Below are 27,834 nucleotides of genomic sequence, written 5' to 3'. Positions count from 1 at the left end.
CCTTTATCTCCTCCCCTCTATCACGATTTGTTGAAGATGCTGTGATTTCCCACTTTACCGATTTACTGCGATTTAGCCAACTTCAGGCAATTAGTGCAAGCAACGGAAAATAGATCTTATCGATAATTTACAGAAACTGTTGACATTGTTTTTGATACGGTGCTTGGGAAAAAAAACTCCAAAAATGTATCCACCTCGCAAAATACACTTGTCAGAAGTGGGATTTGAACCCACGCCTCCAAAGGAGACTGTGACCTGAACACAGGGCCTAAGACCACTCGGCCATCCTGACACTCTTGACACTGCACTGATGGCTCAATTTCCAGCTTATAAACCAAAATGAGTCCCATGTACTGAGTGAATGTTGTTTAATGTCCTCTGTATTTTCAATTCCAGACCTTACTGCTCAGGGAAACAGTGGGATCTGAAGCTGATGAAGGAGAGAGGATGGATCATCCTGACAGTGGATCCGGTGGTAACTGCTACTAATTCTCAATCATCTACTACATGGGGTGTGGACATGCTGAATTTTGAGCCAGTGCACATGGCCGGTGGTGACTGCTACTAATTCTCAATCATCTACTACAGGGGGTGTGGACATGCAGAATTTGGAGCCAGTTCAAGATTCAGATCAGGAGGTGCCTGGCTCCATACCAATCAACTCAGTGCCTCTGAGACAAGGACTTGAACGGTACAGTTTGAGTCCTCGACCGCCATGCTCAACGCGGCTGCAAGGATTCGGGGTGGATTGACTGAATGTGGCATTTCTTGTTGTGTACTATTCTAGTATAATGGTTTAGTATAGTATCTTTTTTTTGAGCAGCTACGTTTGTTTTGTATTGGTTAAGGAGAAATGTTGTGTTCGTCATGGGCACGCCTATGATGCACACCAAGGGAGGTAGGGAGTGTTAGTCTCCCCTGAGTTTTGGAGTTGGATGGTAGGCGCGGTGACGTGGAAACGGAGAGAATAAAAGGTCAGGGAAGGTGTTCCTCGTGGCCAATGACTCTATATTATTCTCTGTGTATTTATTAAAACTTATCTGCGAAACAGGCACTGTGTGTGCACGATGCAACACACCCCTTCCATGCCCTGAATACAGAAGTTAAAAACCAGCTGTGATTGGGACGCAGGGGACCCTGGTGCCACTGAACCTTCTGCACTGTGAACCTGCTGAACTATTGACAGCTGTGCTTTTGATATGTAGGGTCGAAACCTTTATCTCGGCCCCTCTATCACGATTTGTTGAAGATGCTGTGATTTCCTGCTTTACCGATTTACTGCGATTTAGCCAACTTCAGGCAATTAGTGCAAGCAACGGAAAATAGATCTTATCGATAATTTACAGAAACTGTTGACATTGTTTTTGATACGGTGCTTGGGAAAAAAAACTTCAAAAATGTATCCACCTCGCAAAATACACTTGTCAGAAGTGGGATTTGAACCCACGCCTCCAGGGGAGACTGCGACTTGAACACAGTTCCTTAGACCACTCGGCCATCCTGACACTCTTCACACCTCGCTCATGGCTCAATTTCGAGCGTATAAACCAAAATGAGTGCCATGTACTGAGTGAATGTTGTTTAATGTCCTCTGTATTTTCAATTCCAGACCTTCCTGCTCAGGGAAACAGTGGGATCTGAAGCTGATGAAGGAGAGAGGATGGATCATCCTGACAGTGAATCCGGTGGTGACTGCTACTAATTCCCAATCATCGACTACATGGGGTGTGGACATGCAGAAGTTTGGGCCAGTGCACATGGGCGGTGGTGACTGCTACTAATTCTCAATCATCTACTACAAGGGGTGTGGACATGCAGAATTTGGAGCCAGTTCAAGATTCAGATCAGGAGGTGCCTGGCTCCATACCAATCAACTCAGTGCCTCTGAGACAAGGACTTGAACGGTACAGTTTGAGTCCTCGACCGCCATGCTCAACGCGGCTGCAAGGATTCAGGGTGGATTGACTGAATGTGGTATTTATTTTTGTGTACTATTCTTGTATACTGGATTAGTATAGTATCTTTTTTTTGAGCAGCTATGTTTGTTTTGTATTGGTTAAGGAGAAATGTGTGTTCGTCATGGACACGCCCATGATGCACACCAAGGGAGGTAGGGAGTGTTAGTCTCCCCTGAGTTTTGGAGTTGGATGGTAGGTGCGGTGATGTGGAATCGGAGAGAATAAAAGGTAGGGGAAGGTGTTCCTCGTGGCCAAAGACTCCATATTATTCTTTGTGTATTTATTAAAACTTATCTGCAAAACAGGCACTGTGTGTGCACAACGCAACACCCCCACCCCTCCCATCCCCTGAATACAGAAGTTAAAAACCAGCTGTGATTGGGACGCAGGAGACCCTGGTGCCACTGAACCTTCTGCACTGTGAACCTGCTGACCTATTGACAGCTGCGCTTTTGATATTCAGGGTCGAAACCTTTATCTCGGCCCCTCTATCACGATTTGTTGAAGATGCTGTGATTTCCTGCTTTACCGATTTACTGCGATTTAGCCAACTTCAGGCAATTAGTGCAAGCAACGGCAAATATATTTTATCGATAATTTACAGAAACTGTTGACATTGTTTTTGATACGGTGCTTGGGAAAAAAAAGTCCAAAAATGTATCCACCTCGCAAAATACACTTGTCAGAAGTGGGATTGGAACCCATGCCTCCAAGAGAGACTGTGATCTGAACATAGCACTTTAGACCACTCGGCCATCCTGACACTCTTCACACCTCGCTCATGGCTCAATTTCGAGAGTATAAACCAAAATGAGTGCCATGTACTGAGTGAATGTTGTTTAATGTCCTCTGTATTTTCAATTCCAGACCTTACTGCTCAGGGAAACAGTGGGATCTGAAGCTGATGAAGGAGAGAGGATGGATCATCCTGACAGTGGATCCGGTGGTGACTGCTACTAATTCTCAATCATCTACTACATGGGGTGTGGACATGCTGAATTTTGAGCCAGTGCACATGGCCGGTGGTGACTGCTACTAATTCTCAATCATCTACTACAGGGGGTGTGGACATGCAGAATTTGGAGCCAGTTCAAGATTCAGATCAGGAGGTGCCTGGCTCCATACCAATCAACTCAGTGCCTCTGGGACAAGGACTTGAACGGTACAGTTTGAGTCCTCGACCGCCATGTTCAACGCGGCTGCAAGGATTCGGGGTGGATTGACTGAATGTGGCATTTCTTGTTGTGTACTATTCTAGTATAATGGTTTAGTATAGTATCTTTTTTTTGAGCAGCTATGTTTGTTTTGTGTTGGTTAAGGAGAAATGTTGTGTTCGTCATGGGCACGGCTATGATGCACACCAAGGGAGGTAGGGAGTGTTAGTCTCCCCCGAGTTTTGGAGTTGGATGGTAGGCGCGGTGACGTGGAACCGGAGAGAATAAAAGGTCAGGGAAGGTGTTCCTCATGGCCAATGACTCTATATTATTCTCTGTGTATTTATTAAAACTTATCTGCGAAACAGGCACTGTGTGTGCACGATGCAACACACCCCTTCCATGCCCTGAATACAGAAGTTAAAAACCAGCTGTGATTGGGACGCAGGGGACCCTGGTGCCACTGAACCTTCTGCACTGTGAACCTGCTGAACTGTTGACAGCTGTGCTTTTGATATGTAGGGTCGAAACCTTTATCTCGGCCCCTCTATCACGATTTGTTGAAGATGCTGTGATTTCCTGCTTTACCGATTTACTGCGATTTAGCCAACTTCAGGCAATTAGTGCAAGCAACGGAAAATAGATCTTATCGATAATTTACAGAAACTGTTGACATTGTTTTTGATACGGTGCTTGGGAAAAAAAACTCCAAAAATGTATCCACCTCGCAAAATACACTTGTCAGAAGTGGGATTTGAACCCACGCCTCCAAAGGAGACTGTGACCTGAACGCAGCGCCTTAGACCACTCGGCCATCCTGACCCTCTTAACACTGCACTGATGGCTCAATTTCCAGCTTATAAACCAAAATGAGTGCCATGTACTGAGTGAATGTTGTTTAATGTCCTCTGTATTTTCAATTCCAGACCTTACTGCTCAGGGAAACAGTGGGATCTGAAGCTGATGAAGGAGAGAGGATGGATCATCCTGACAGTGGATCCGGTGGTAACTGCTACTAATTCTCAATCATCTACTACATGGGGTGTGGACATGCTGAATTTTGAGCCAGTGCACATGGCCGGTGGTGACTGCTACTAATTCTCAATCATCTACTACAGGGGGGGTGGACATGCAGAATTTGGAGCCAGTTCAAGATTCAGATCAGGAGGTGCCTGGCTCCATACCAATCAACTCAGTGCCTCTGAGACAAGGACTTGAACGGTACAGTTTGAGTCCTCGACCGCCATGCTCAACGCGGCTGCAAGGATTCGGGGTGGATTGACTGAATGTGGCATTTCTTGTTGTGTACTATTCTAGTATAATGGTTTAGTATAGTATCTTTTTTTTGAGCAGCTACGTTTGTTTTGTATTGGTTAAGGAGAAATGTTGTGTTCGTCATGGGCACGCCTATGATGCACACCAAGGGAGGTAGGGAGTGTTAGTCTCCCCCGAGTTTTGGAGTTGGATGGTAGGCGCGGTGACGTCGAACCGGAGAGAATAAAAGGTCAGGGAAGGTGTTCCTCGTGGCCAATGACTCTATATTATTCTCTGTGTATTTATTAAAACTTATCTGCGAAACAGGCACTGTGTGTGCACGATGCAACACCCCTTCCATGCCCTGAATACAGAAGTTAAAAACCAGCTGTGATTGGGACGCAGGGGACCCTGGTGCCACTGAACCTTCTGCACTGTGAACCTGCTGAACTATTGAGAGCTGTGCTTTTGATATGTAGGGTCGAAACCTTTATCTCGGCCCCTCTATCACGATTTGTTGAAGATGCTGTGATTTCCTGCTTTACCGATTTAATGTGATTTAGCCAACTTCAGGCAATTAGTGCAAGCAACGGACAATAGATCTTATCGATAATTTACAGAAACTGTTGACATTGTTTTTGATAAGGGTGCTTGGAAAAAAAAAGTCAAAAAATGTATCCACCTCGCAAAAGACACTTGTCAGAAGTGGGGTTTGAACCCACATCTCCAAGGGAGACTGTGGCCTGAACGCAGCACCTTCGACCACCTGGCCATCCTGACACTCTTGACACCAGACTGATGGCTCAATTTCCAGCTTATAAACCAAAATGAGTGCCATGTACTGAGTGAATGTTATTTAATGTCCTCTGTATTTTCAATTCAAGACCTTCCTGCTCAGGGAAACAGTGGGATCTGAAGCTGATGAAGGAGAGAGGATGGATCATCCTGACAGTGGACCCTGTGCTGACTGCTACTAATTCTCAATCATCTACTACATGGGGTGTGGACATGCAGAATTTTGAGCCAGTGCATATGGCCGGTGGTGACTGCTACTAATTCTCACTCATCTACTACAGGGGGTGTGGACATGCAGAATTTGGAGCCAGTTCAAGATTCAGATCAGGAGGTGCCTGGCTCCATACCAATCAACTCAGTGCCTCTGAGACAAGGACTTGAACGGTACAGTTTGAGTCCTTGACCGCCATGCTCAACGCGGCTGCAAGGATTCAGGGTGGATTGACTGAATGTGGTATTTATTGTTGTGTACTATTCTTGTATACTGGATTAGTATAGTATCTTTTTTTTGAGCAGCTATGTTTGTTTTGTATTGGTTAAGGAGAAATGTGTGTTCGTCATGGACACGCCCATGATGCACACCAAGGGAGGTAGGGAGTGTTAGTCTCCCCCGAGTTTTGGAGTTGGATGGTAGGTGCGGTGATGTGGAATCGGAGAGAATAAAAGGTAGGGGAAGGTGTTCCTCGTGGCCAAAGACTCCATATTATTCTTTGTGTATTTATTAAAACTTATCTGCAAAACAGGCACTGTATGTGCACGACGCAACACCCCCACCCCTCCCATCCCCTGAATACAGAAGTTAAAAACCAGCTGTGATTGGGACGCAGGAGACCCTGGTGCCACTGAACCTTCTGCACTGTGAACCTGCTGACCTATTGACAGCTGCGCTTTTGATATGCAGGGTCGAAACCTTTATCTCGGCCCCTCTATCACGATTTGTTGAAGATGCTGTGATTTCCTGCTTTACCGATTTACTGCGATTTAGCCAACTTCAGGCAATTAGTGCAAGCAACGGAAAATAGATTTTATCGATAATTTACAGAAACTGTTGACATTGTTTTTGATACGGTGCTTGGGAAAAAAAAGTCCAAAAATGTACCACCTCGCAAAATACACTTGTCAGAAGTGTGATTGGAACCCATCCCTCCAAGAGAGACTGTGATCTGAACACAGAACTTTAGACCACTAGGCCATCCTGACACTCTTCACACCTCGCTCATGGCTCAATTTCGAGCGTATAAACCAAAATGAGTGCCATGTACTGAGTGAATGTTGTTTAATGTCCTCTGTATTTTCAATTCCAGACCTTACTGCTCAGGGAAACAGTGGGATCTGAAGCTGATGAAGGAGAGAGGATGGATCATCCTGACAGTGGATCCGGTGGTGACTGCTACTAATTCTCAATCATCTACTACATGGGGTGTGGACATGCTGAATTTTGAGCCAGTGCACATGGCCGGTGGTGACTGCTACTAATTCTCAATCATCTACTACAGGGGGTGTGGACATGCAGAATTTGGAGCCAGTTCAAGATTCAGATCAGGAGGTGCCTGGCTCCATACCAATCAACTCAGTGCCTCTGAGACAAGGACTTGAACGGTACAGTTTGAGTCCTCGACCGCCATGTTCAACGCGGCTGCAAGGATTCGGGGTGGATTGACTGAATGTGGCATTTCTTGTTGTGTACTATTCTAGTATAATGGTTTAGTATAGTATCTTTTTTTTGAGCAGCTATGTTTGTTTTGTGTTGGTTAAGGAGAAATGTTGTGTTCGTCATGGGCACGGCTATGATGCACACCAAGGGAGGTAGGGAGTGTTAGTCTCCCCAGAGTTTTGGAGTTGGATGGTAGGCGCGGTGACGTGGAACCGGAGAGAATAAAAGGTCAGGGAAGGTGTTCCTCGTGGCCAATGACTCTATATTATTCTCTGTGTATTTATTAAAACTGATCTGCGAAACAGGCACTGTGTGTGCACGATGCAACACACACCTTCCATGCCCTGAATACAGAAGTTAAAAACCAGCTGTGATTGGGACGCAGGGGACCCTGGTGCCACTGAACCTTCTGCACTGTGAACCTGCTGAACTGTTGACAGCTGTGCTTTTGATATGTAGGGTCGAAACCTTTATCTCGGCCCCTCTATCACGATTTGTTGAAGATGCTGTGATTTCCTGCTTTACCGATTTACTGCGATTTAGCCAACTTCAGGCAATTAGTGCAAGCAACGGAAAATAGATCTTATCGATAATTTACAGAAACTGTTGACATTGTTTTTGATACGGTGCTTGGGAAAAAAAACTCCAAAAATGTATCCACCTCTCAAAATACACTTGTCAGAAGTGGGATTTGAACCCACGCCTCCAATGGAGACTGTGACCTGAACGCAGCGCCTTAGACCACTCGGCCATCCTGACACTTTTGACACTGCACTGATGGCTCAATTTCCAGCTTATAAACCAAAATGAGTGCCATGTACTGAGTGAATGTTGTTTAATGTCCTCTGTATTTTCAATTCCAGACCTTACTGCTCAGGGAAACAGTTGGATCTGAAGCTGATGAAGGAGAGAGGATGGATCATCCTGACAGTGGATCCAGTGGTGACTGCTACTAATTCTCAATCATCTACTACATGGGGTGTGGACATGCTGAATTTTGAGCCAGTGCACATGGCCGTTGGTGACTGCTACTAATTCTCAATCATCTACTACAGGGGGTGTGGACATGCAGAATTTGGAGCCAGTTCAAGATTCAGATCAGGAGGTGCCTGGCTCCATACTAATCAACTCAGTGCCTCTGAGACAAGGACTTGAACGGTACAGTTTGAGTCCTCGACCGCCATGCTCAACGCGGCTGCAAGGATTCGGGGTGGATTGACTGAATGTGGCATTTCTTGTTGTGTACTATTCTAGTATACTGGTTTAGTATAGTATCTTTTTTTTGAGCAGCTATGTTTGTTTTGTATTGGTTAAGGAGAAATGTTGTGTTCGTCATGGGCACGCCTATGATGCACACCAAGGGAGGTAGGGAGTGTTAGTCTCCCCCGAGTTTTGGAGTTGGATGGTAGGCGCGGTGACGTGGAACCGGAGAGAATAAAAGGTCAGGGAAGGTGTTCCTCGTGGCCAATGACTCTATATTATTCTCTGTGTATTTATTAAAACTTATCTGCGAAACAGGCACTGTGTGTGCACGATGCAACACACAACTCCCATGCCCTGAATACAGAAGTTAAAAACTAGCTGTGATTGGGACGCAGGGGACCCTGGTGCCACTGAACCTTCTGCACTGTGAACCTGCTGAACTATTGACAGCTGTGCTTTTGATATGTACGCTCGAAACCTTTATCTCGGCCCCTCTATCACGATTTGTTGAAGATGCTGTGATTTCCTGCTTTACCGATTTACTGCGATTTAGCCAACTTCAGGCAATTAGTCCAAGCAACGGAAAATAGATCTTATCGATAATTTACTGAAACTGTTGACATTGTTTTTGATACGGTGCTTGGGAAAAAAAACTTCAAAAATGTATCCACCTCGCAGAATACACTTGTCAGAAGTGGGATTTGAACCCACGCCTCCAAGGGAAACTGCGACCTGAACGCAGTGCCTTAGACCACTCGGGCATCCTGACACTCTTCACACCTCTCTCATGGCTCAATTTCGAGCGTATAAACCAAAATGAGTGCCATGTACTGAGTGAATGTTGTTTAATGTCCTCTGTATTTTCAATTCCAGACCTTCCTGCTCAGGGAAACAGTGGGATCTGAAGCTGATGAAGGAGAGAGGATGGATCATCCTGACAGTGAATCCGGTGGTGACTGCTACTAATTCTCAATCATCGACTACATGGGGTGTGGACATGCAGAAGTTTGAGCCAGTGCACATGGCCGGTGGTGACTGCTACTAATTCTCAATCATCTACTACAAGGGGTGTGGACATGCAGAATTTGGAGCCAGTTCAAGATTCAGATCAGGAGGTGCCTGGCTCCATACCAATCAACTCAGTGCCTCTGAGACAAGGACTTGAACGGTACAGTTTGAGTCCTCGACCGCCATGCTCAAAGCGGCTGCAAGGATTCGGGGTGGATTGACTGAATGTGGCATTTCTTGTTGTGTACTATTCTTGTATACTGGATTAGTATAGTATCTTTTTTTTTAGCAGCTATGTTTGTTTTGTATTGGTTAAGGAGAAATGTTGTTTTCGTCATGGGCACGCCTATGATGCACACCAAGGGAGGTAGGGAGTGTTAGTCTCTCCCGAGTTTTGGAGTTGGATGGTAGGCGCGGTGACGTGGAACCGGAGAGAATAAAAGGTCAGGGAAGGTGTTCCTCGTGGCCAATGACTCTATATTATTCTCTGTGTATTTAATAAAACTTATCTGCGAAACAGACACCGTGTGTGCACGATGCAACACACCCCTCCCATGCCCTGAATACAGAAGTTAAAAACCAGCTGTGATTGGGACGCAGGGGACCCTGGTGCCACTGAACCTTCTTCACTGTGAACCTGCTGAATTGTAGACAGCTGCGCTCTTGATATGTAGGGTCGAAACCTTTATCTCCTCCCCTCTATCACGATTTGTTGAAGATGCTGTGATTTCCCACTTTACCGATTTACTGCGATTTAGCCAACTTCAGGCAATTAGTGCAAGCAACGGAAAATAGATCTTATCGATAATTTACAGAAACTGTTGACATTGTTTTTGATACGGTGCTTGGGAAAAAAAACTCCAAAAATGTATCCACCTCGCAAAATACACTTGTCAGAAGTGGGATTTGAACCCACGCCTCCAAAGGAGACTGTGACCTGAACACAGGGCCTAAGACCACTCGGCCATCCTGACACTCTTGACACTGCACTGATGGCTCAATTTCCAGCTTATAAACCAAAATGAGTCCCATGTACTGAGTGAATGTTGTTTAATGTCCTCTGTATTTTCAATTCCAGACCTTACTGCTCAGGGAAACAGTGGGATCTGAAGCTGATGAAGGAGAGAGGATGGATCATCCTGACAGTGGATCCGGTGGTAACTGCTACTAATTCTCAATCATCTACTACATGGGGTGTGGACATGCTGAATTTTGAGCCAGTGCACATGGCCGGTGGTGACTGCTACTAATTCTCAATCATCTACTACAGGGGGTGTGGACATGCAGAATTTGGAGCCAGTTCAAGATTCAGATCAGGAGGTGCCTGGCTCCATACCAATCAACTCAGTGCCTCTGAGACAAGGACTTGAACGGTACAGTTTGAGTCCTCGACCGCCATGCTCAACGCGGCTGCAAGGATTCGGGGTGGATTGACTGAATGTGGCATTTCTTGTTGTGTACTATTCTAGTATAATGGTTTAGTATAGTATCTTTTTTTTGAGCAGCTACGTTTGTTTTGTATTGGTTAAGGAGAAATGTTGTGTTCGTCATGGGCACGCCTATGATGCACACCAAGGGAGGTAGGGAGTGTTAGTCTCCCCTGAGTTTTGGAGTTGGATGGTAGGCGCGGTGACGTGGAAACGGAGAGAATAAAAGGTCAGGGAAGGTGTTCCTCGTGGCCAATGACTCTATATTATTCTCTGTGTATTTATTAAAACTTATCTGCGAAACAGGCACTGTGTGTGCACGATGCAACACACCCCTTCCATGCCCTGAATACAGAAGTTAAAAACCAGCTGTGATTGGGACGCAGGGGACCCTGGTGCCACTGAACCTTCTGCACTGTGAACCTGCTGAACTATTGACAGCTGTGCTTTTGATATGTAGGGTCGAAACCTTTATCTCGGCCCCTCTATCACGATTTGTTGAAGATGCTGTGATTTCCTGCTTTACCGATTTACTGCGATTTAGCCAACTTCAGGCAATTAGTGCAAGCAACGGAAAATAGATCTTATCGATAATTTACAGAAACTGTTGACATTGTTTTTGATACGGTGCTTGGGAAAAAAAACTTCAAAAATGTATCCACCTCGCAAAATACACTTGTCAGAAGTGGGATTTGAACCCACGCCTCCAAGGGAGACTGCGACCTGAACACAGTGCCTTAGACCACTCGGCCATCCTGACACTCTTCACACCTCGCTCATGGCTCAATTTCGAGCGTATAAACCAAAATGAGTGCCATGTACTGAGTGAATGTTGTTTAATGTCCTCTGTATTTTCAATTCCAGACCTTCCTGCTCAGGGAAACAGTGGGATCTGAAGCTGATGAAGGAGAGAGGATGGATCATCCTGACAGTGAATCCGGTGGTGACTGCTACTAATTCCCAATCATCGACTACATGGGGTGTGGACATGCAGAAGTTTGAGACAGTGCACATGGCCGGTGGTGACTGCTACTAATTCTCAATCATCTACTACAAGGGGTGTGGACATGCAGAATTTGGAGCCAGTTCAAGATTCAGATCAGGAGGTGACTGGCTCCATACCAATCAACTCAGTGCCTCTGAGACAAGGACTTGAACGGTACAGTTTGAGTCCTCGACCGCCATGCTCAACGCCGGTGCAAGGATTCGGGGTGGATTGACTGAATGTGGCATTTCTTGTTGTGTACTATTCTTGTATACTGGATTAGTATAGTATCTTTTTTTTGAGCAGCTATGTTTGTTTTGTATTGGTTAAGGAGAAACGTTGTTTTCGTCATGGGCACGCCTATGATGCAAACCAAGGGAGGTAGGGAGTGTTAGTCTCTCCCGAGTTTTGGAGTTGGATGGTAGGCGCGGTGACGTGGAACCGGAGAGAATAAAAGGTCAGGGAAGGTGTTCCTCATGGCCAATGACTCTATATTATTCTCGGTGTATTTATTAAAACTTATCTGCGAAACAAGCACCGTGTGTGCACGATGCAACACACCCCTCCCATGCCCTGAATACAGAAGTTAAAAACCAGCTGTGATTGGGACGCAGGGGACCCTGGTGCCACTGAACCTTCTGCACTGTGAACCTGCTGAACTATAGACAGCTGCGCTCTTGATATGTAGGGTCGAAACCTTTATCTCTGCCCCTCTATCACGATTTGTTGAAGATGCTGTGATTTCCCACTTTACCGATTTACTGCGATTTAGCCAACTTCAGGAAATTAGTGCAAGCAACGGACAATAGATCTTATTGATAATTTACAGAAACTGTTGACATTATTTTTGATACGGGTGCTTGGAAAAAAAAAGTCCAAAAATGTATCCACCTCGCAAAAGAAACTTGTCAGAAGAGGGATTCGAACTCACATCTCCAAAGGAGACTGCGACCTGAACGTAGCACCTTAGACCACTCCCCATCCTAACACTCTTGACACTGCACTGATGGCTCAATTTCCAGCTTATAAACCAAAATGAGTGCCATGTACTTAGTGAATGTTGTTTAATGTCCTCTGTATTTTCAATTCCAGACCTTACTGCTCAGGGAAACAGTGGGATCTGAAGCTGATGAAGGAGAGAGGATGGATCATCCTGACAGTGGATCCGGTGGTGACTGCTACTAATTCTCAATCATCTACTACATGGGGTGTGGACATGCTGAATTTTGAGCCAGTGCACATGGCCGGTGGTGACTGCTACTAATTCTCAATCATCTACTACAGGGGGTGTGGACATGCAGAATTTGGAGCCAGTTCAAGATTCAGATCAGGAGGTGCCTGGCTCCATACCAATCAACTCAGTGCCTCTGGGACAAGGACTTGAACGGTACAGTTTGAGTCCTCGACCGCCATGTTCAACGCGGCTGCAAGGATTCGGGGTGGATTGACTGAATGTGGCATTTCTTGTTGTGTACTATTCTAGTATAATGGTTTAGTATAGTATCTTTTTTTTGAGCAGCTATGTTTGTTTTGTGTTGGTTAAGGAGAAATGTTGTGTTCGTCATGGGCACGGCTATGATGCACACCAAGGGAGGTAGGGAGTGTTAGTCTCCCCCGAGTTTTGGAGTTGGATGGTAGGCGCGGTGACGTGGAACCGGAGAGAATAAAAGGTCAGGGAAGGTGTTCCTCATGGCCAATGACTCTATATTATTCTCTGTGTATTTATTAAAACTTATCTGCGAAACAGGCACTGTGTGTGCACGATGCAACACACCCCTTCCATGCCCTGAATACAGAAGTTAAAAACCAGCTGTGATTGGGACGCAGGGGACCCTGGTGCCACTGAACCTTCTGCACTGTGAACCTGCTGAACTGTTGACAGCTGTGCTTTTGATATGTAGGGTCGAAACCTTTATCTCGGCCCCTCTATCACGATTTGTTGAAGATGCTGTGATTTCCTGCTTTACCGATTTACTGCGATTTAGCCAACTTCAGGCAATTAGTGCAAGCAACGGAAAATAGATCTTATCGATAATTTACAGAAACTGTTGACATTGTTTTTGATACGGTGCTTGGGAAAAAAAACTCCAAAAATGTATCCACCTCGCAAAATACACTTGTCAGAAGTGGGATTTGAACCCACGCCTCCAAAGGAGACTGTGACCTGAACGCAGCGCCTTAGACCACTCGGCCATCCTGACCCTCTTAACACTGCACTGATGGCTCAATTTCCAGCTTATAAACCAAAATGAGTGCCATGTACTGAGTGAATGTTGTTTAATGTCCTCTGTATTTTCAATTCCAGACCTTACTGCTCAGGGAAACAGTGGGATCTGAAGCTGATGAAGGAGAGAGGATGGATCATCCTGACAGTGGATCCGGTGGTAACTGCTACTAATTCTCAATCATCTACTACATGGGGTGTGGACATGCTGAATTTTGAGCCAGTGCACATGGCCGGTGGTGACTGCTACTAATTCTCAATCATCTACTACAGGGGGGGTGGACATGCAGAATTTGGAGCCAGTTCAAGATTCAGATCAGGAGGTGCCTGGCTCCATACCAATCAACTCAGTGCCTCTGAGACAAGGACTTGAACGGTACAGTTTGAGTCCTCGACCGCCATGCTCAACGCGGCTGCAAGGATTCGGGGTGGATTGACTGAATGTGGCATTTCTTGTTGTGTACTATTCTAGTATAATGGTTTAGTATAGTATCTTTTTTTTGAGCAGCTACGTTTGTTTTGTATTGGTTAAGGAGAAATGTTGTGTTCGTCATGGGCACGCCTATGATGCACACCAAGGGAGGTAGGGAGTGTTAGTCTCCCCCGAGTTTTGGAGTTGGATGGTAGGCGCGGTGACGTCGAACCGGAGAGAATAAAAGGTCAGGGAAGGTGTTCCTCGTGGCCAATGACTCTATATTATTCTCTGTGTATTTATTAAAACTTATCTGTGAAACAGGCACTGTGTGTGCACGATGCAACACACCCCTTCCATGCCCTGAATACAGAAGTTAAAAACCAGCTGTGATTGGGACGCAGGGGACCCTGGTGCCACTGAACCTTCTGCACTGTGAACCTGCTGAACTATTGACAGCTGTGCTTTTGATATGTAGGGTCGAAACCTTTATCTCGGCCCCTCTATCACGATTTGTTGAAGATGCTGTGATTTCCTGCTTTACCGATTTACTGCGATTTAGCCAACTTCAGGCAATTAGTGCAAGCAACGGAAAATAGATCTTATCGATAATTTACAGAAACTGTTGACATTGTTTTTGATACGGTGCTTGGGAAAAAAAACTTCAAAAATGTATCCACCTCGCAAAATACACTTGTCAGAAGTGGGATTTGAACCCACGCCTCCAAGGGAGACTGCGACCTGAACACAGTGCCTTAGACCACTCGGCCATCCTGACACTCTTCACACCTCGCTCATGGCTCAATTTCGAGCGTATAAACCAAAATGAGTGCCATGTACTGAGTGAATGTTGTTTAATGTCCTCTGTATTTTCAATTCCAGACCTTCCTGCTCAGGGAAACAGTGGGATCTGAAGCTGATGAAGGAGAGAGGATGGATCATCCTGACAGTGAATCCGGTGGTGACTGCTACTAATTCCCAATCATCGACTACATGGGGTGTGGACATGCAGAAGTTTGAGACAGTGCACATGGCCGGTGGTGACTGCTACTAATTCTCAATCATCTACTACAAGGGGTGTGGACATGCAGAATTTGGAGCCAGTTCAAGATTCAGATCAGGAGGTGACTGGCTCCATACCAATCAACTCAGTGCCTCTGAGACAAGGACTTGAACGGTACAGTTTGAGTCCTCGACCGCCATGCTCAACGCCGGTGCAAGGATTCGGGGTGGATTGACTGAATGTGGCATTTCTTGTTGTGTACTATTCTTGTATACTGGATTAGTATAGTATCTTTTTTTTGAGCAGCTATGTTTGTTTTGTATTGGTTAAGGAGAAACGTTGTTTTCGTCATGGGCACGCCTATGATGCAAACCAAGGGAGGTAGGGAGTGTTAGTCTCTCCCGAGTTTTGGAGTTGGATGGTAGGCGCGGTGACGTGGAACCGGAGAGAATAAAAGGTCAGGGAAGGTGTTCCTCATGGCCAATGACTCTATATTATTCTCGGTGTATTTATTAAAACTTATCTGCGAAACAAGCACCGTGTGTGCACGATGCAACACACCCCTCCCATGCCCTGAATACAGAAGTTAAAAACCAGCTGTGATTGGGACGCAGGGGACCCTGGTGCCACTGAACCTTCTGCACTGTGAACCTGCTGAACTATAGACAGCTGCGCTCTTGATATGTAGGGTCGAAACCTTTATCTCTGCCCCTCTATCACGATTTGTTGAAGATGCTGTGATTTCCCACTTTACCGATTTACTGCGATTTAGCCAACTTCAGGAAATTAGTGCAAGCAACGGACAATAGATCTTATTGATAATTTACAGAAACTGTTGACATTATTTTTGATACGGGTGCTTGGAAAAAAAAAGTCCAAAAATGTATCCACCTCGCAAAAGAAACTTGTCAGAAGAGGGATTCGAACTCACATCTCCAAAGGAGACTGCGACCTGAACGTAGCACCTTAGACCACTCCCCATCCTAACACTCTTGACACTGCACTGATGGCTCAATTTCCAGCTTATAAACCAAAATGAGTGCCATGTACTTAGTGAATGTTGTTTAATGTCCTCTGTATTTTCAATTCCAGACCTTACTGCTCAGGGAAACAGTGGGATCTGAAGCTGATGAAGGAGAGAGGATGGATCATCCTGACAGTGGATCCGGTGGTGACTGCTACTAATTCTCAATCATCTACTACATGGGGTGTGGACATGCTGAATTTTGAGCCAGTGCACATGGCCGGTGGTGACTGCTACTAATTCTCAATCATCTACTACAGGGGGTGTGGACATGCAGAATTTGGAGCCAGTTCAAGATTCAGATCAGGAGGTGCCTGGCTCCATACCAATCAACTCAGTGCCTCTGGGACAAGGACTTGAACGGTACAGTTTGAGTCCTCGACCGCCATGTTCAACGCGGCTGCAAGGATTCGGGGTGGATTGACTGAATGTGGCATTTCTTGTTGTGTACTATTCTAGTATAATGGTTTAGTATAGTATCTTTTTTTTGAGCAGCTATGTTTGTTTTGTGTTGGTTAAGGAGAAATGTTGTGTTCGTCATCGGCACGGCTATGATGCACACCAAGGGAGGTAGGGAGTGTTAGTCTCCCCCGAGTTTTGGAGTTGGATGGTAGGCGCGGTGACGTGGAACCGGAGAGAATAAAAGGTCAGGGAAGGTGTTCCTCATGGCCAATGACTCTATATTATTCTCTGTGTATTTATTAAAACTTATCTGCGAAACAGGCACTGTGTGTGCACGATGCATCACACCCCTTCCATGCCCTGAATACAGAAGTTAAAAACCAGCTGTGATTGGGACGCAGGGGACCCTGGTGCCACTGAACCTTCTGCACTGTGAACCTGCTGAACTGTTGACAGCTGTGCTTTTGATATGTAGGGTCGAAACCTTTATCTCGGCCCCTCTATCACGATTTGTTGAAGATGCTGTGATTTCCTGCTTTACCGATTTACTGCGATTTAGCCAACTTCAGGCAATTAGTGCAAGCAACGGAAAATAGATCTTATCGATAATTTACAGAAACTGTTGACATTGTTTTTGATACGGTGCTTGGGAAAAAAAACTCCAAAAATGTATCCACCTCGCAAAATACACTTGTCAGAAGTGGGATTTGAACCCACGCCTCCAAAGGAGACTGTGACCTGAACGCAGCGCCTTAGACCACTCGGCCATCCTGACCCTCTTAACACTGCACTGATGGCTCAATTTCCAGCTTATAAACCAAAATGAGTGCCATGTACTGAGTGAATGTTGTTTAATGTCCTCTGTATTTTCAATTCCAGACCTTACTGCTCAGGGAAACAGTGGGATCTGAAGCTGATGAAGGAGAGAGGATGGATCATCCTGACAGTGGATCCGGTGGTAACTGCTACTAATTCTCAATCATCTACTACATGGGGTGTGGACATGCTGAATTTTGAGCCAGTGCACATGGCCGGTGGTGACTGCTACTAATTCTCAATCATCTACTACAGGGGGGGTGGACATGCAGAATTTGGAGCCAGTTCAAGATTCAGATCAGGAGGTGCCTGGCTCCATACCAATCAACTCAGTGCCTCTGAGACAAGGACTTGAACGGTACAGTTTGAGTCCTCGACCGCCATGCTCAACGCGGCTGCAAGGATTCGGGGTGGATTGACTGAATGTGGCATTTCTTGTTGTGTACTATTCTAGTATAATGGTTTAGTATAGTATCTTTTTTTTGAGCAGCTACGTTTGTTTTGTATTGGTTAAGGAGAAATGTTGTGTTCGTCATGGGCACGCCTATGATGCACACCAAGGGAGGTAGGGAGTGTTAGTCTCCCCCGAGTTTTGGAGTTGGATGGTAGGCGCGGTGACGTCGAACCGGAGAGAATAAAAGGTCAGGGAAGGTGTTCCTCGTGGCCAATGACTCTATATTATTCTCTGTGTATTTATTAAAACTTATCTGCGAAACAGGCACTGTGTGTGCACGATGCAACACACCCCTTCCATGCCCTGAATACAGAAGTTAAAAACCAGCTGTGATTGGGACGCAGGGGACCCTGGTGCCACTGAACCTTCTGCACTGTGAACCTGCTGAACTATTGAGAGCTGTGCTTTTGATATGTAGGGTCGAAACCTTTATCTCGGCCCCTCTATCACGATTTGTTGAAGATGCTGTGATTTCCTGCTTTACCGATTTACTGCGATTTAGCCAACTTCAGGCAATTAGTGCAAGCAACGGAAAATAGATCTTATCGATAATTTACAGAAACTGTTGACATTGTTTTTGATACGGTGCTTGGGAAAAAAAACTTCAAAAATGTATCCACCTCGCAAAATACACTTGTCAGAAGTGGGATTTGAACCCACGCCTCCAAGGGAGACTGCGACCTGAACGCAGCGCCTTAGACCACTCGGCCATCCTGACACTCTTCACACCTCGCTCATGGCTCAATTTCGAGCGTATAAACCAAAATGAGTGCCATGTACTGAGTGAATGTTGTTTAATGTCCTCTGTATTTTCAATTCCAGACCTTCCTGCTCAGGGAAACAGTGGGATCTGAAGCTGATGAAGGAGAGAGGATGGATCATCCTGACAGTGAATCCGGTGGTGACTGCTACTAATTCTCAATCATCGACTACATGGGGTGTGGACATGCAGAAGTTTGAGCCAGTGCACATGGCCGGTGGTGACTGCTACTAATTCTCAATCATCTACTACAAGGGGTGTGGACAGGCGGAATTTGGAGGCAGTTCAAGATTCAGATCAGGAGGTGCCTGGCTCCATACCAATCAACTCAGTGCCTCTGAGACAAGGACTTGAACGGTACAGTTTGAGTCCTCGACCGCCATGCTCAACGCGGCTGCAAGGATTCGGGGTGGATTGACTGAATGTGGCATTTCTTGTTGTGTACTATTCTTGTATACTGGATTAGTATAGTATCTTTTTTTTGAGCAGCTATGTTTGTTTTGTATTGGTTAAGGAGAAATGTTGTGTTCGTCATGGGCACGCCTATGATGCACACCAAGGGAGGTAGGGAATGTTAGTCTGCCCCGAGTTTTGGAGTTGGATGGTAGGTGCGGTGACGTGGAACCGGAGAGAATAAAAGGTCAGGGAAGGTGTTCCTCGTGGCCAATGACTCTATATTATTCTCTGTGTATTTATTAAAACTTATCTGCGAAACAGGCACCGTGTGTGCACGATGCAACACACCCCTCCCATGCCATGAATACAGAAGTTAAAAACCAGCTGTGATTGGGACGCAGGGGACCCTGGTGCCACTGAACCTTCTGCACTGTGAACCTGCTGAACTATTGACAACTGCGCTCTTGATATGTAGGGTCGAAACCTTTATCTCTGCCCCTCTATCACGATTTGTTGAAGATGCTGTGATTTCCCCCTTTACCGATTTACTGCGATTTAGCCAACTTCAGGAAATTAGTGCAAGCAACGGACAATAGATCTTATCGATAATTTACAGAAACTGTTGACATTGTTTTTGATGAGGGTGCTTGGAAAAAAAAAGTCCAAAAATGTATCCATCTCGCTAAAGACACTTGTCAGAAGTGGGATTTGAACCCACGCCTCCAAAGGAAACTGCAACCTGAAAGCAGCGCCTTAGACCACTCGGCCATCCTGACACTCTTGACACTGCACTGATGGCTCAATTTCCAGCTTATAAACCAAAATGAGTGCCATGTACTGAGTGAATGTTGTTTAATGTCCTCTGTATTTTCAATTCCAGACCTTACTGCTCAGGGAAACAGTGGGATCTGAAGCTCATGAAGGAGAGAGGATGGATCATCCTGACAGTGGATCCGGTGGTGACTGCTACTAATTCTCAATCATCTACTACATGGGGTGTGGACATGCTGAATTTTGAGCCAGTGCACATGGCCGGTGGTGACTGCTACTAATTCTCAATCATCTACTACAGGGGGTGTGGACATGCAGAATTTGGAGCCAGTTCAAGATTCAGATCAGGAGGTGCCTGGCTCCATACCAATCAACTCAGTGCCTCTGAGACAAGGACTTGAACGGTACAGTTTGAGTCCTCGACCGCCATGCTCAACGCGGCTGCAAGGATTCGGGGTGGATTGACTGAATGTGGCATTTCTTGTTGTGTACTATTCTAGTATAATGGTTTAGTATAGTATCTTTTTTTTGAGCAGCTATGTTTGTTTTGTATTGGTTAAGGAGAAATGTTGTGTTCGTCATGGGCACGCCTATGATGCACACCACGGGAAATAGGGAGTGTTAGTCTCCCCCGAGATTTGGAGTTGGATGGTAGGCGCGGTGACGTGGAACCGGAGAGAATAAAAGGTCAGGGAAGGTGTTCCTCGTGGCCAATGACTCTATATTATTCTCTGTGTATTTATTAAAACTTATCTGCGAAACAGGCACTGTGTGTGCACGATGCAACACACCCCTTCCATGCCCTGAATACAGAAGTTAAAAACCAGCTGTGATTGGGACGCAGGGGACCCTGGTGCCACTGAACCTTCTGCACTGTGAACCTGCTGAACTATTGACAGCTGTGCTTTTGATATGTAGGGTCGAAATCTTTATCTCGGCCCCTCTATCACGATTTGTTGAAGATGCTGTGATTTCCTGCTTTACCGATTTACTGCGATTTAGCCAACTTCAGGCAATTAGTGCAAGCACCGGAAAATAGATCTTATCGATAATTTACAGAAACTGTTGACATTGTTTTTGATACGGTGCTTGGGAAAAAAAACTCCAAAAATGTATCCACCTCGCAAAATACACTTGTCAGAAGTGGGATTTGAACCCACGCCTCCAAGGGAAACTGCGACCTGAACGCAGCACCTTAGACCACTCGGCCATCCTGACACTCTTGACACTGCACTGATGGCTCAATTTCCAGCTTATAAACCAAAATGAGTGCCATGTACTGAGTGAATGTTGTTTAATGTCCTCTGTATTTTCAATTCCAGACCTTACTGCTCAGGGAAACAGTGGGATCTGAAGCTGATGAAGGAGAGAGGATGGATCATCCTGACAGTGGATCCGGTGGTGACTGCTACTAATTCTCAATCATCTACTACATGGGGTGTGGACATGCTGAATTTTGAGCCAGTGCACATGGCCGGTGGTGACTGCTACTAATTCTCAATCATCTACTACAGGGGGTGTGGACATGCAGAATTTGGAGCCAGTTCAAGATTCAGATGAGGAGGTGCCTGGCTCCATACCAATCAACTCAGTGCCTCTGAGACAAGGACTTGAACGGTACAGTTTGAGTCCTCGACCGCCATGCTCAACGCGGCTGCAAGGATTCGGGGTGGATTGACTGAATGTGGCATTTCTTGTTGTGTACTATTCTAGTATAATGGTTTAGTATAGTATCTTTTTTTTGAGCAGCTATGTTTGTTTTGTATTGGTTAAGGAGAAATGTTGTGTTCGTCATGGGCACGCCTATGATGCACACGAAGGGAGGTAGGGAATGTTAGTCTGCCCCGAGTTTTGGAGTTGGATGGTAGGCGCGGTGACGTGGAACCGGAGAGAATAAAAGGTCAGGGAAGGTGTTCCTCGTTGCCAATGACTCTATATTATTCTCTGTGTATTTATTAAAACTTATCTGCGAAACAGGCACCGTGTGTGCACGATGCAACACACCCCTCCCATGCCATGAATACAGAAGTTAAAAACCAGCTGTGATTGGGACGCAGGGGACCATGGTGCCACTGAACCTTCTGCACTGTGAACCTGCTGAACTATTGACAACTGCGCTCTTGATATGTAGGGTCGAAACCTTTATCTCTGCCCCTCTATCACGATTTGTTGAAGATGCTGTGATTTCCCGCTTTACCGATTTACTGCGATTTAGCCAACTTCAGGAAATTAGTGCAAGCAACGGACAATAGATCTTATCGATAATTTACAGAAACTGTTGACATTGTTTTTGATGCGGGTGCTTGGAAAAAAAAAGTCCAAAAATGTATCCATCTCGCTAAAGACACTTGTCAGAAGGGGGATTTGAACCCACGCCTCCAAAGGAAACTGCAACCTGAACGCAGCGCCTTAGACCACTCGGCCATCCTGACACTCTTGACACTGCACTGATGGCTCAATTTCCAGCTTATAAACCAAAATGAGTGCCATGTACTGAGTGAATGTTGTTTAATGTCCTCTGTATTTTCAATTCCAGACCTTACTGCTCAGGGAAACAGTGGGATCTGAAGCTGATGAAGGAGAGAGGATGGATCATCCTGACAGTGGATCCGGTGGTGACTGCTACTAATTCTCAATCATCTTCTACATGGGGTGTGGACATGCTGAATTTTGAGCCAGTGCACATGGCCGGTGGTGACTGCTACTAATTCTCAATCATCTACTACAGGGGGTGTGGACATGCAGAATTTGGAGCCAGTTCAAGATTCAGATCAGGAGGTGCCTGGCTCCATACCAATCAACTCAGTGCCTCTGAGACAAGGACTTGAACGGTACAGTTTGAGTCCTCGACCGCCATGCTCAACGCGGCTGCAAGGATTCGGGGTGGATTGACTGAATGTGGCATTTCTTGTTGTGTACTATTCTAGTATAATGGTTTAGTATAGTATCTTTTTTTTGAGCAGCTATGTTTGTTTTGTATTGGTTAAGGAGAAATGTTGTGTTCGTCATGGGCACGCCTATGATGCACACCACGGGAGATAGGGAGTGTTAGTCTCCCCCGAGATTTGGAGTTGGATGGTAGGCGCGGTGACGTGGAACCGGAGAGAATAAAAGGTCAGGGAAGGTGTTCCTCGTGGCCAATGACTCTATATTATTCTCTGTGTATTTATTAAAACTTATCTGCGAAACAGGCACTGTGTGTGCACGATGCAACACACCCCTTCCATGCCCTCAATACAGAAGTTAAAAACCAGTTGTGATTGGGACGCAGGGGACCCTGGTGCCACTGAACCTTCTGCACTGTGAACCTGCTGAACTATTGACAGATGTGCTTTTGATATGTAGGGTCGAAACCTTTATCTCTGCCCCTCTATCACGATTTGTTGTAGATGCTGTGATTTCACACTTTACCGATTTACTGCGATTTAGCCAACTTCAGGAAATTAGTGCAAGCAACGGACAATAGATCTTATCGATAATTTACAGAAACTGTTGACATTATTTTTGATACGGGTGCTTGGAAAAAAAAAGTCCAAAAATGTATCCACCTCGCAAAAGAAACTTGTCAGAAGTGGGATTCGAACCCACTCCTCCAAAGGAGACTGCGACCTGAACGTAGCACCTTAGACCACTCACCATCCTGACACTCTTGACACTGCACTGATGGCTCAATTTCCAGCTTATAAACCAAAATGAGTGCCATGTACTGAGTGAATGTTGTTTAATGTCCTCTGTATTTTCAATTCCAGACCTTACTGCTCAGGGAAACAGTGGGATCTGAAGCTGATGAAGGAGAGAGGATGGATCATCCTGACAGTGGATCCGGTGGTGACTGCTACTAATTCTCAATCATCTACTACATGGGGTGTGGACATGCTGAATTTTGAGCAAGTGCACATGGCCGGTGGTGACTGCTACTAATTCTCAATCATCTACTACAGGGGGTGTGGACATGCAGAATTTGGAGCCAGTTCAAGATTCAGATCAGGAGGTGCCTGGCTCCATACCAATCAACTCAGTGCCTCTGAGACAAGGACTTGAACGGTACAGTTTGAGTCCTCGACCGCCATGCTCAACGCGGCTGCAAGGATTCGGGGTGGATTGACTGAATGTGGCATTTCTTGTTGTGTACTATTCTAATATACTGGTTTAGTATAGTATCTTTTTTTTGAGCAGCCATGTTTTGTTTGTATTGGTTAAGGAGAAATGTTGTGTTCGTCATGGGCACGCCTATGATGCACACCAAGGGAGGTAGGGAGTGTTAGTCTCCCCCGAGTTTTGGAGTTGGATGGTAGGCGCGGTGACGTGGAACCGGAGAGAATAAAAGATCAGGGAAGGTGTTCCTCGTGGCCAATGACTCTATATTATTCTCTGTGTATTTATTAAAACTTATCTGCGAAACAGGCACTGTGTGTGCACGATGCAACACACCCCTCCCATGCCCTGAATACAGAAGTTAAAAACCAGCTGTGATTGGCACGCAGGGGACCCTGGTGCCACTGAACCTTCTGCACTGTGAACCTGCTGAACTATTGACAGCTGTGCTTTTGATATGTAGGGTCGAAACCTTTATCTCGGCCCCTCTATCACGATTTGTTGAAGATGTTGTCATTTCCTGCTTTACCGATTTACTGCGATTTAGCCAACTTCAGGCAATTAGTGCAAGCAATGGAAAATAGATCTTATCGATAATTTACAGAAATTGTTGACATTGTTTTTGATACGGTTCTTGGGAAAAAAAACTCCAAAAATGTATCCACCTCGCAAAATACAGTTGTCAGAAGTGGAATTTGAACCCACACCTCCAAGGGAGACTGCGACCTGAACGCAGCGCCTTAGACCACTCGGCCATCCTGACACTCTTCACACCTAGCTCATGGCTCAATTTCGAGCATATAAACCAAAATGAGTGCCATGTACTGAGTGAATGTTGTTTAATGTCCTCTGTATTTTCAATTCCAGACCTTCCTGCTCAGGGAAACAGTGGGATCTGAAGCTGATGAAGGAGAGAGGATGGATCATCCTGACAGTGAATCCGGTGGTGACTGGTACTAATTCTCAATCATCGACTACATGGGGTGTGGACATGCAGAAGTTTGAGCCAGTGAACATGGCCGGTGGTGACTGCTACTAATTCTCAATCATCTACTACAAGGGGTGTGGACATGCAGAATTTGGAGCCAGTTCAAGATTCAGATCAGGAGGTGCCTGGCTCCATACCAATCAACTCAGTGACTCTGAGACAAGGACTTGAACGGTACAGTTTGAGTCCTCGACCGCCATGCTCAACGCCGGTGCAAGGATTCGGGGTGGATTGACTGAATGTGGCATTTCTTGTTGTGTACTATTCTTGTATACTAGATTAGTATAGTATCTTTTTTTTGAGCAGCTATGTTTGTTTTGTATTGGTTAAGGAGAAATGTTGTTTTCGTCATGGGCACGCCTATGATGCACACCAAGGGAGGTAGGGAGTGTTAGTCTCTCCCGAGTTTTGGAGTTGGATGGTAGGCGCGGTGACATGGAACCGGAGAGAATAAAAGGTCAGGGAAGGTGTTCCTCGTGGCCAATGACTCTATATTATTCTCTGTGTATTTATTAAAATTTATCTGCGAAACAGGCACTGTGTGTGCACAATGCAACACACCCCTCCCATGCCCTGAATACAGAAGTTAAAAACCAGCTGTGATTGGGACGCAGGGGACCCTGGTGCCACTGAACCTTCTGCACTGTGAACCTGCTGAAGTATTGACAGCTGTGCTTTTGATATGTAGGGTCGAAACCTTTATCTCGGCCCCTCTATCACGATTTGTTGAAGATGCTGTGATTTCCTGCTTTACCGATTTACTGCGATTTAGCCAACTTCAGGCAATTAGTGCAAGCAACGGAAAATAGATCTTATCGATAATTTACAGAAACTGTTGACATTGTTTTTGATACGGTGCTTGGGAAAAAAAACTCCAAAAATGTATCCACCTCGCAAAATACACTTGTCAGAAGTGGGATTTGAACCCACGCCTCCAAGGGAGACTGTGACCTGAACACAGCGCCTTAGACCACTCGGCCATCCTGACACTCTTCACACCTTGCTCATGGCTCAATTTCGAGCGTATAAACCAAAATGAGTGCCATGTACTGAGTGAATGTTGTTTAATGTCCTCTGTATTTTCAATTCCAGACCTTCCTGCTCAGGGAAACAGTGGGATCTGAAGCTGATGAAGGAGAGAGGATGGATCATCCTGACAGTGGATCCGGTGGTGACTGCTACTAATTCTCAATCATCTACTACATGGGGTGTGGACATGCAGAATTTTGAGCCAGTGCATATGGCCGGTGGTGACTGCTACTAATTCTCTCTCATCTACTACAGGGGGTGTGGACATGCAGAATTTGGAGCCAGTTCAAGATTCAGATCAGGAGGTGCCTGGCTCCATACCAATCAACTCAGTGCCTCTGAGACAAGGACTTGAACGGTACAGTTTGAGTCCTCGACCGCCATGCTCAACGCGGCTGCAAGGATTCAGGGTGGATTGACTGAATGTGGTATTTATTTTTGTGTACTATTCTTGTATACTGGATTAGTATAGTATCTTTTTTTTGAGCAGCTATGTTTGTTTTGTATTGGTTAAGGAGAAATGTGTGTTCGTCATGGACACGCCCATGATGCACACCAAGGGAGGTAGGGAGTGTTAGTCTCCCCGAGTTTTGGAGTTGGATGGTAGGTGCGGTGATGTGGAATCGGAGAGAATAAAAGGTAGGGGAAGGTGTTCCTCGTGGCCAAAGACTCCATATTATTCTTTGTGTATTTATTAAAACTTATCTGCAAAACAGGCACTGTGTGTGCCCGACGCAACACCCCCACCCCTCCCATCCCCTGAATACAGAAGTTAAAAACCAGCTGTGATTGGGACGCAGGAGACCCTGGTGCCACTGAACCTTCTGCACTGTGAACCTGCTGACCTATTGACAGCTGCGCTTTTGATATGCAGGGTCGAAACCTTTATCTCGGCCCCTCTATCACGATTTGTTGAAGATGCTGTGATTTCCTGCTTTACCGATACTTCAGGCAATTAGTGCAAGCAACGGAAAATATATTTTATCGATAATTTACAGAAACTGTTGACATTGTTTTTGATACGGTGCTTGGGAAAAAAAAGTCCAAAAATGTATCCACCTCGCAAAATACACTTGTCAGAAGTGGGATTGGAACCCATGCCTCCAAGAGAGACTGTGATCTGAACACAGCACTTTAGACCACTCGGCCATCCTGACACTCTTCACACCTCGCTCATGACTCAATTTCGAGCGTATAAACCAAAATGAGTGCCATGTACTGAGTGAATGTTGTTTAATGTCCTCTGTATTTTCAATTCCAGACCTTACTGCTCAGGGAAACAGTGGGATCTGAAGCTGATGAAGGAGAGAGGATGGATCATCCTGACAGTGGATCCGGTGGTGACTGCTACTAATTCTCAATCATCTACTACATGGGGTGTGGACATGCTGAATTTTGAGCCAGTGTACATGGCCGGTGGTGACTGCTACTAATTCTCAATCATCTACTACAGGGGGTGTGGACATGCAGAATTTGGAGCCAGTTCAAGATTCAGATCAGGAGGTGCCTGGCTCCATACCAATCAACTCAGTGCCTCTGGGACAAGGACTTGAACGGTACAGTTTGAGTCCTCGACCGCCATGTTCAACGCGGCTGCAAGGATTCGGGGTGGATTGACTGAATGTGGCATTTCTTGTTGTGTACTATTCTAGTATAATGGTTTAGTATAGTATCTTTTTTTTGAGCAGCTATGTTTGTTTTGTGTTGGTTAAGGAGAAATGTTGTGTTCGTCATGGGCACGGCTATGATGCACACCAAGGGAGGTAGGGAGTGTTAGTCTCCCCCGAGTTTTGGAGTTGGATGGTAGGCGCGGTGACGTGGAACCGGAGAGAATAAAAGGTCAGGGAAGGTGTTCCTCGTGGCCAATGACTCTATATTATTCTCTGTGTATTTATTAAAACTTATCTGCGAAACAGGCACTGTGTGTGCACGATGCAACACACCCCTTCCATGCCCTGAATACAGAAGTTAAAAACCAGATGTGATTGGGACGCAGGGGACCCTGGTGCCACTGAACCTTCT

The 27,834-nt window shown here is 45.6% G+C and overlaps 10 non-coding genes across 10 annotated transcripts; all 10 read right to left on the bottom strand.

Moving 5' to 3' along the window:
• Nucleotides 1-3,851: 3,851 nt before the first annotated feature.
• TRNAL-CAG (transfer RNA leucine (anticodon CAG)) lies at nt 3,852-3,934 on the bottom strand. Its single transcript has one exon. It is a non-coding gene; the product is annotated as a tRNA-Leu (tRNA).
• Nucleotides 3,935-7,491: 3,557 nt separating this feature from the next.
• Nucleotides 7,492-7,574, bottom strand: TRNAL-CAG (transfer RNA leucine (anticodon CAG)). The gene has a single exon. It is a non-coding gene; the product is annotated as a tRNA-Leu (tRNA).
• Nucleotides 7,575-11,130: 3,556 nt separating this feature from the next.
• TRNAL-CAG (transfer RNA leucine (anticodon CAG)) lies at nt 11,131-11,213 on the bottom strand. The gene has a single exon. It is a non-coding gene; the product is annotated as a tRNA-Leu (tRNA).
• Nucleotides 11,214-13,556: 2,343 nt separating this feature from the next.
• On the bottom strand, nt 13,557-13,639 carry TRNAL-CAG (transfer RNA leucine (anticodon CAG)). Its single transcript has one exon. It is a non-coding gene; the product is annotated as a tRNA-Leu (tRNA).
• Nucleotides 13,640-14,769: 1,130 nt separating this feature from the next.
• TRNAL-CAG (transfer RNA leucine (anticodon CAG)) lies at nt 14,770-14,852 on the bottom strand. The gene has a single exon. It is a non-coding gene; the product is annotated as a tRNA-Leu (tRNA).
• A 2,343-nt stretch (nt 14,853-17,195) lies between these two features.
• TRNAL-CAG (transfer RNA leucine (anticodon CAG)) lies at nt 17,196-17,278 on the bottom strand. Its single transcript has one exon. It is a non-coding gene; the product is annotated as a tRNA-Leu (tRNA).
• Nucleotides 17,279-18,408: 1,130 nt separating this feature from the next.
• On the bottom strand, nt 18,409-18,491 carry TRNAL-CAG (transfer RNA leucine (anticodon CAG)). Its single transcript has one exon. It is a non-coding gene; the product is annotated as a tRNA-Leu (tRNA).
• A 1,131-nt stretch (nt 18,492-19,622) lies between these two features.
• On the bottom strand, nt 19,623-19,705 carry TRNAL-CAG (transfer RNA leucine (anticodon CAG)). Its single transcript has one exon. It is a non-coding gene; the product is annotated as a tRNA-Leu (tRNA).
• A 1,130-nt stretch (nt 19,706-20,835) lies between these two features.
• On the bottom strand, nt 20,836-20,918 carry TRNAL-CAG (transfer RNA leucine (anticodon CAG)). The gene has a single exon. It is a non-coding gene; the product is annotated as a tRNA-Leu (tRNA).
• A 4,770-nt stretch (nt 20,919-25,688) lies between these two features.
• TRNAL-CAG (transfer RNA leucine (anticodon CAG)) lies at nt 25,689-25,771 on the bottom strand. The gene has a single exon. It is a non-coding gene; the product is annotated as a tRNA-Leu (tRNA).
• Between the last annotated feature and the right edge of the window lie 2,063 nt (nt 25,772-27,834).

The sequence above is a fragment of the Pleurodeles waltl genome, unplaced genomic scaffold (genome assembly GCF_031143425.1).
Source record: "Pleurodeles waltl isolate 20211129_DDA unplaced genomic scaffold, aPleWal1.hap1.20221129 scaffold_39, whole genome shotgun sequence".
Lineage (NCBI taxonomy): Eukaryota > Metazoa > Chordata > Amphibia > Caudata > Salamandridae > Pleurodeles > Pleurodeles waltl.
The sequence above is the reverse complement of the archived record's forward strand: the minus strand, read 5'-3'. Positions and strand labels throughout refer to the sequence as shown.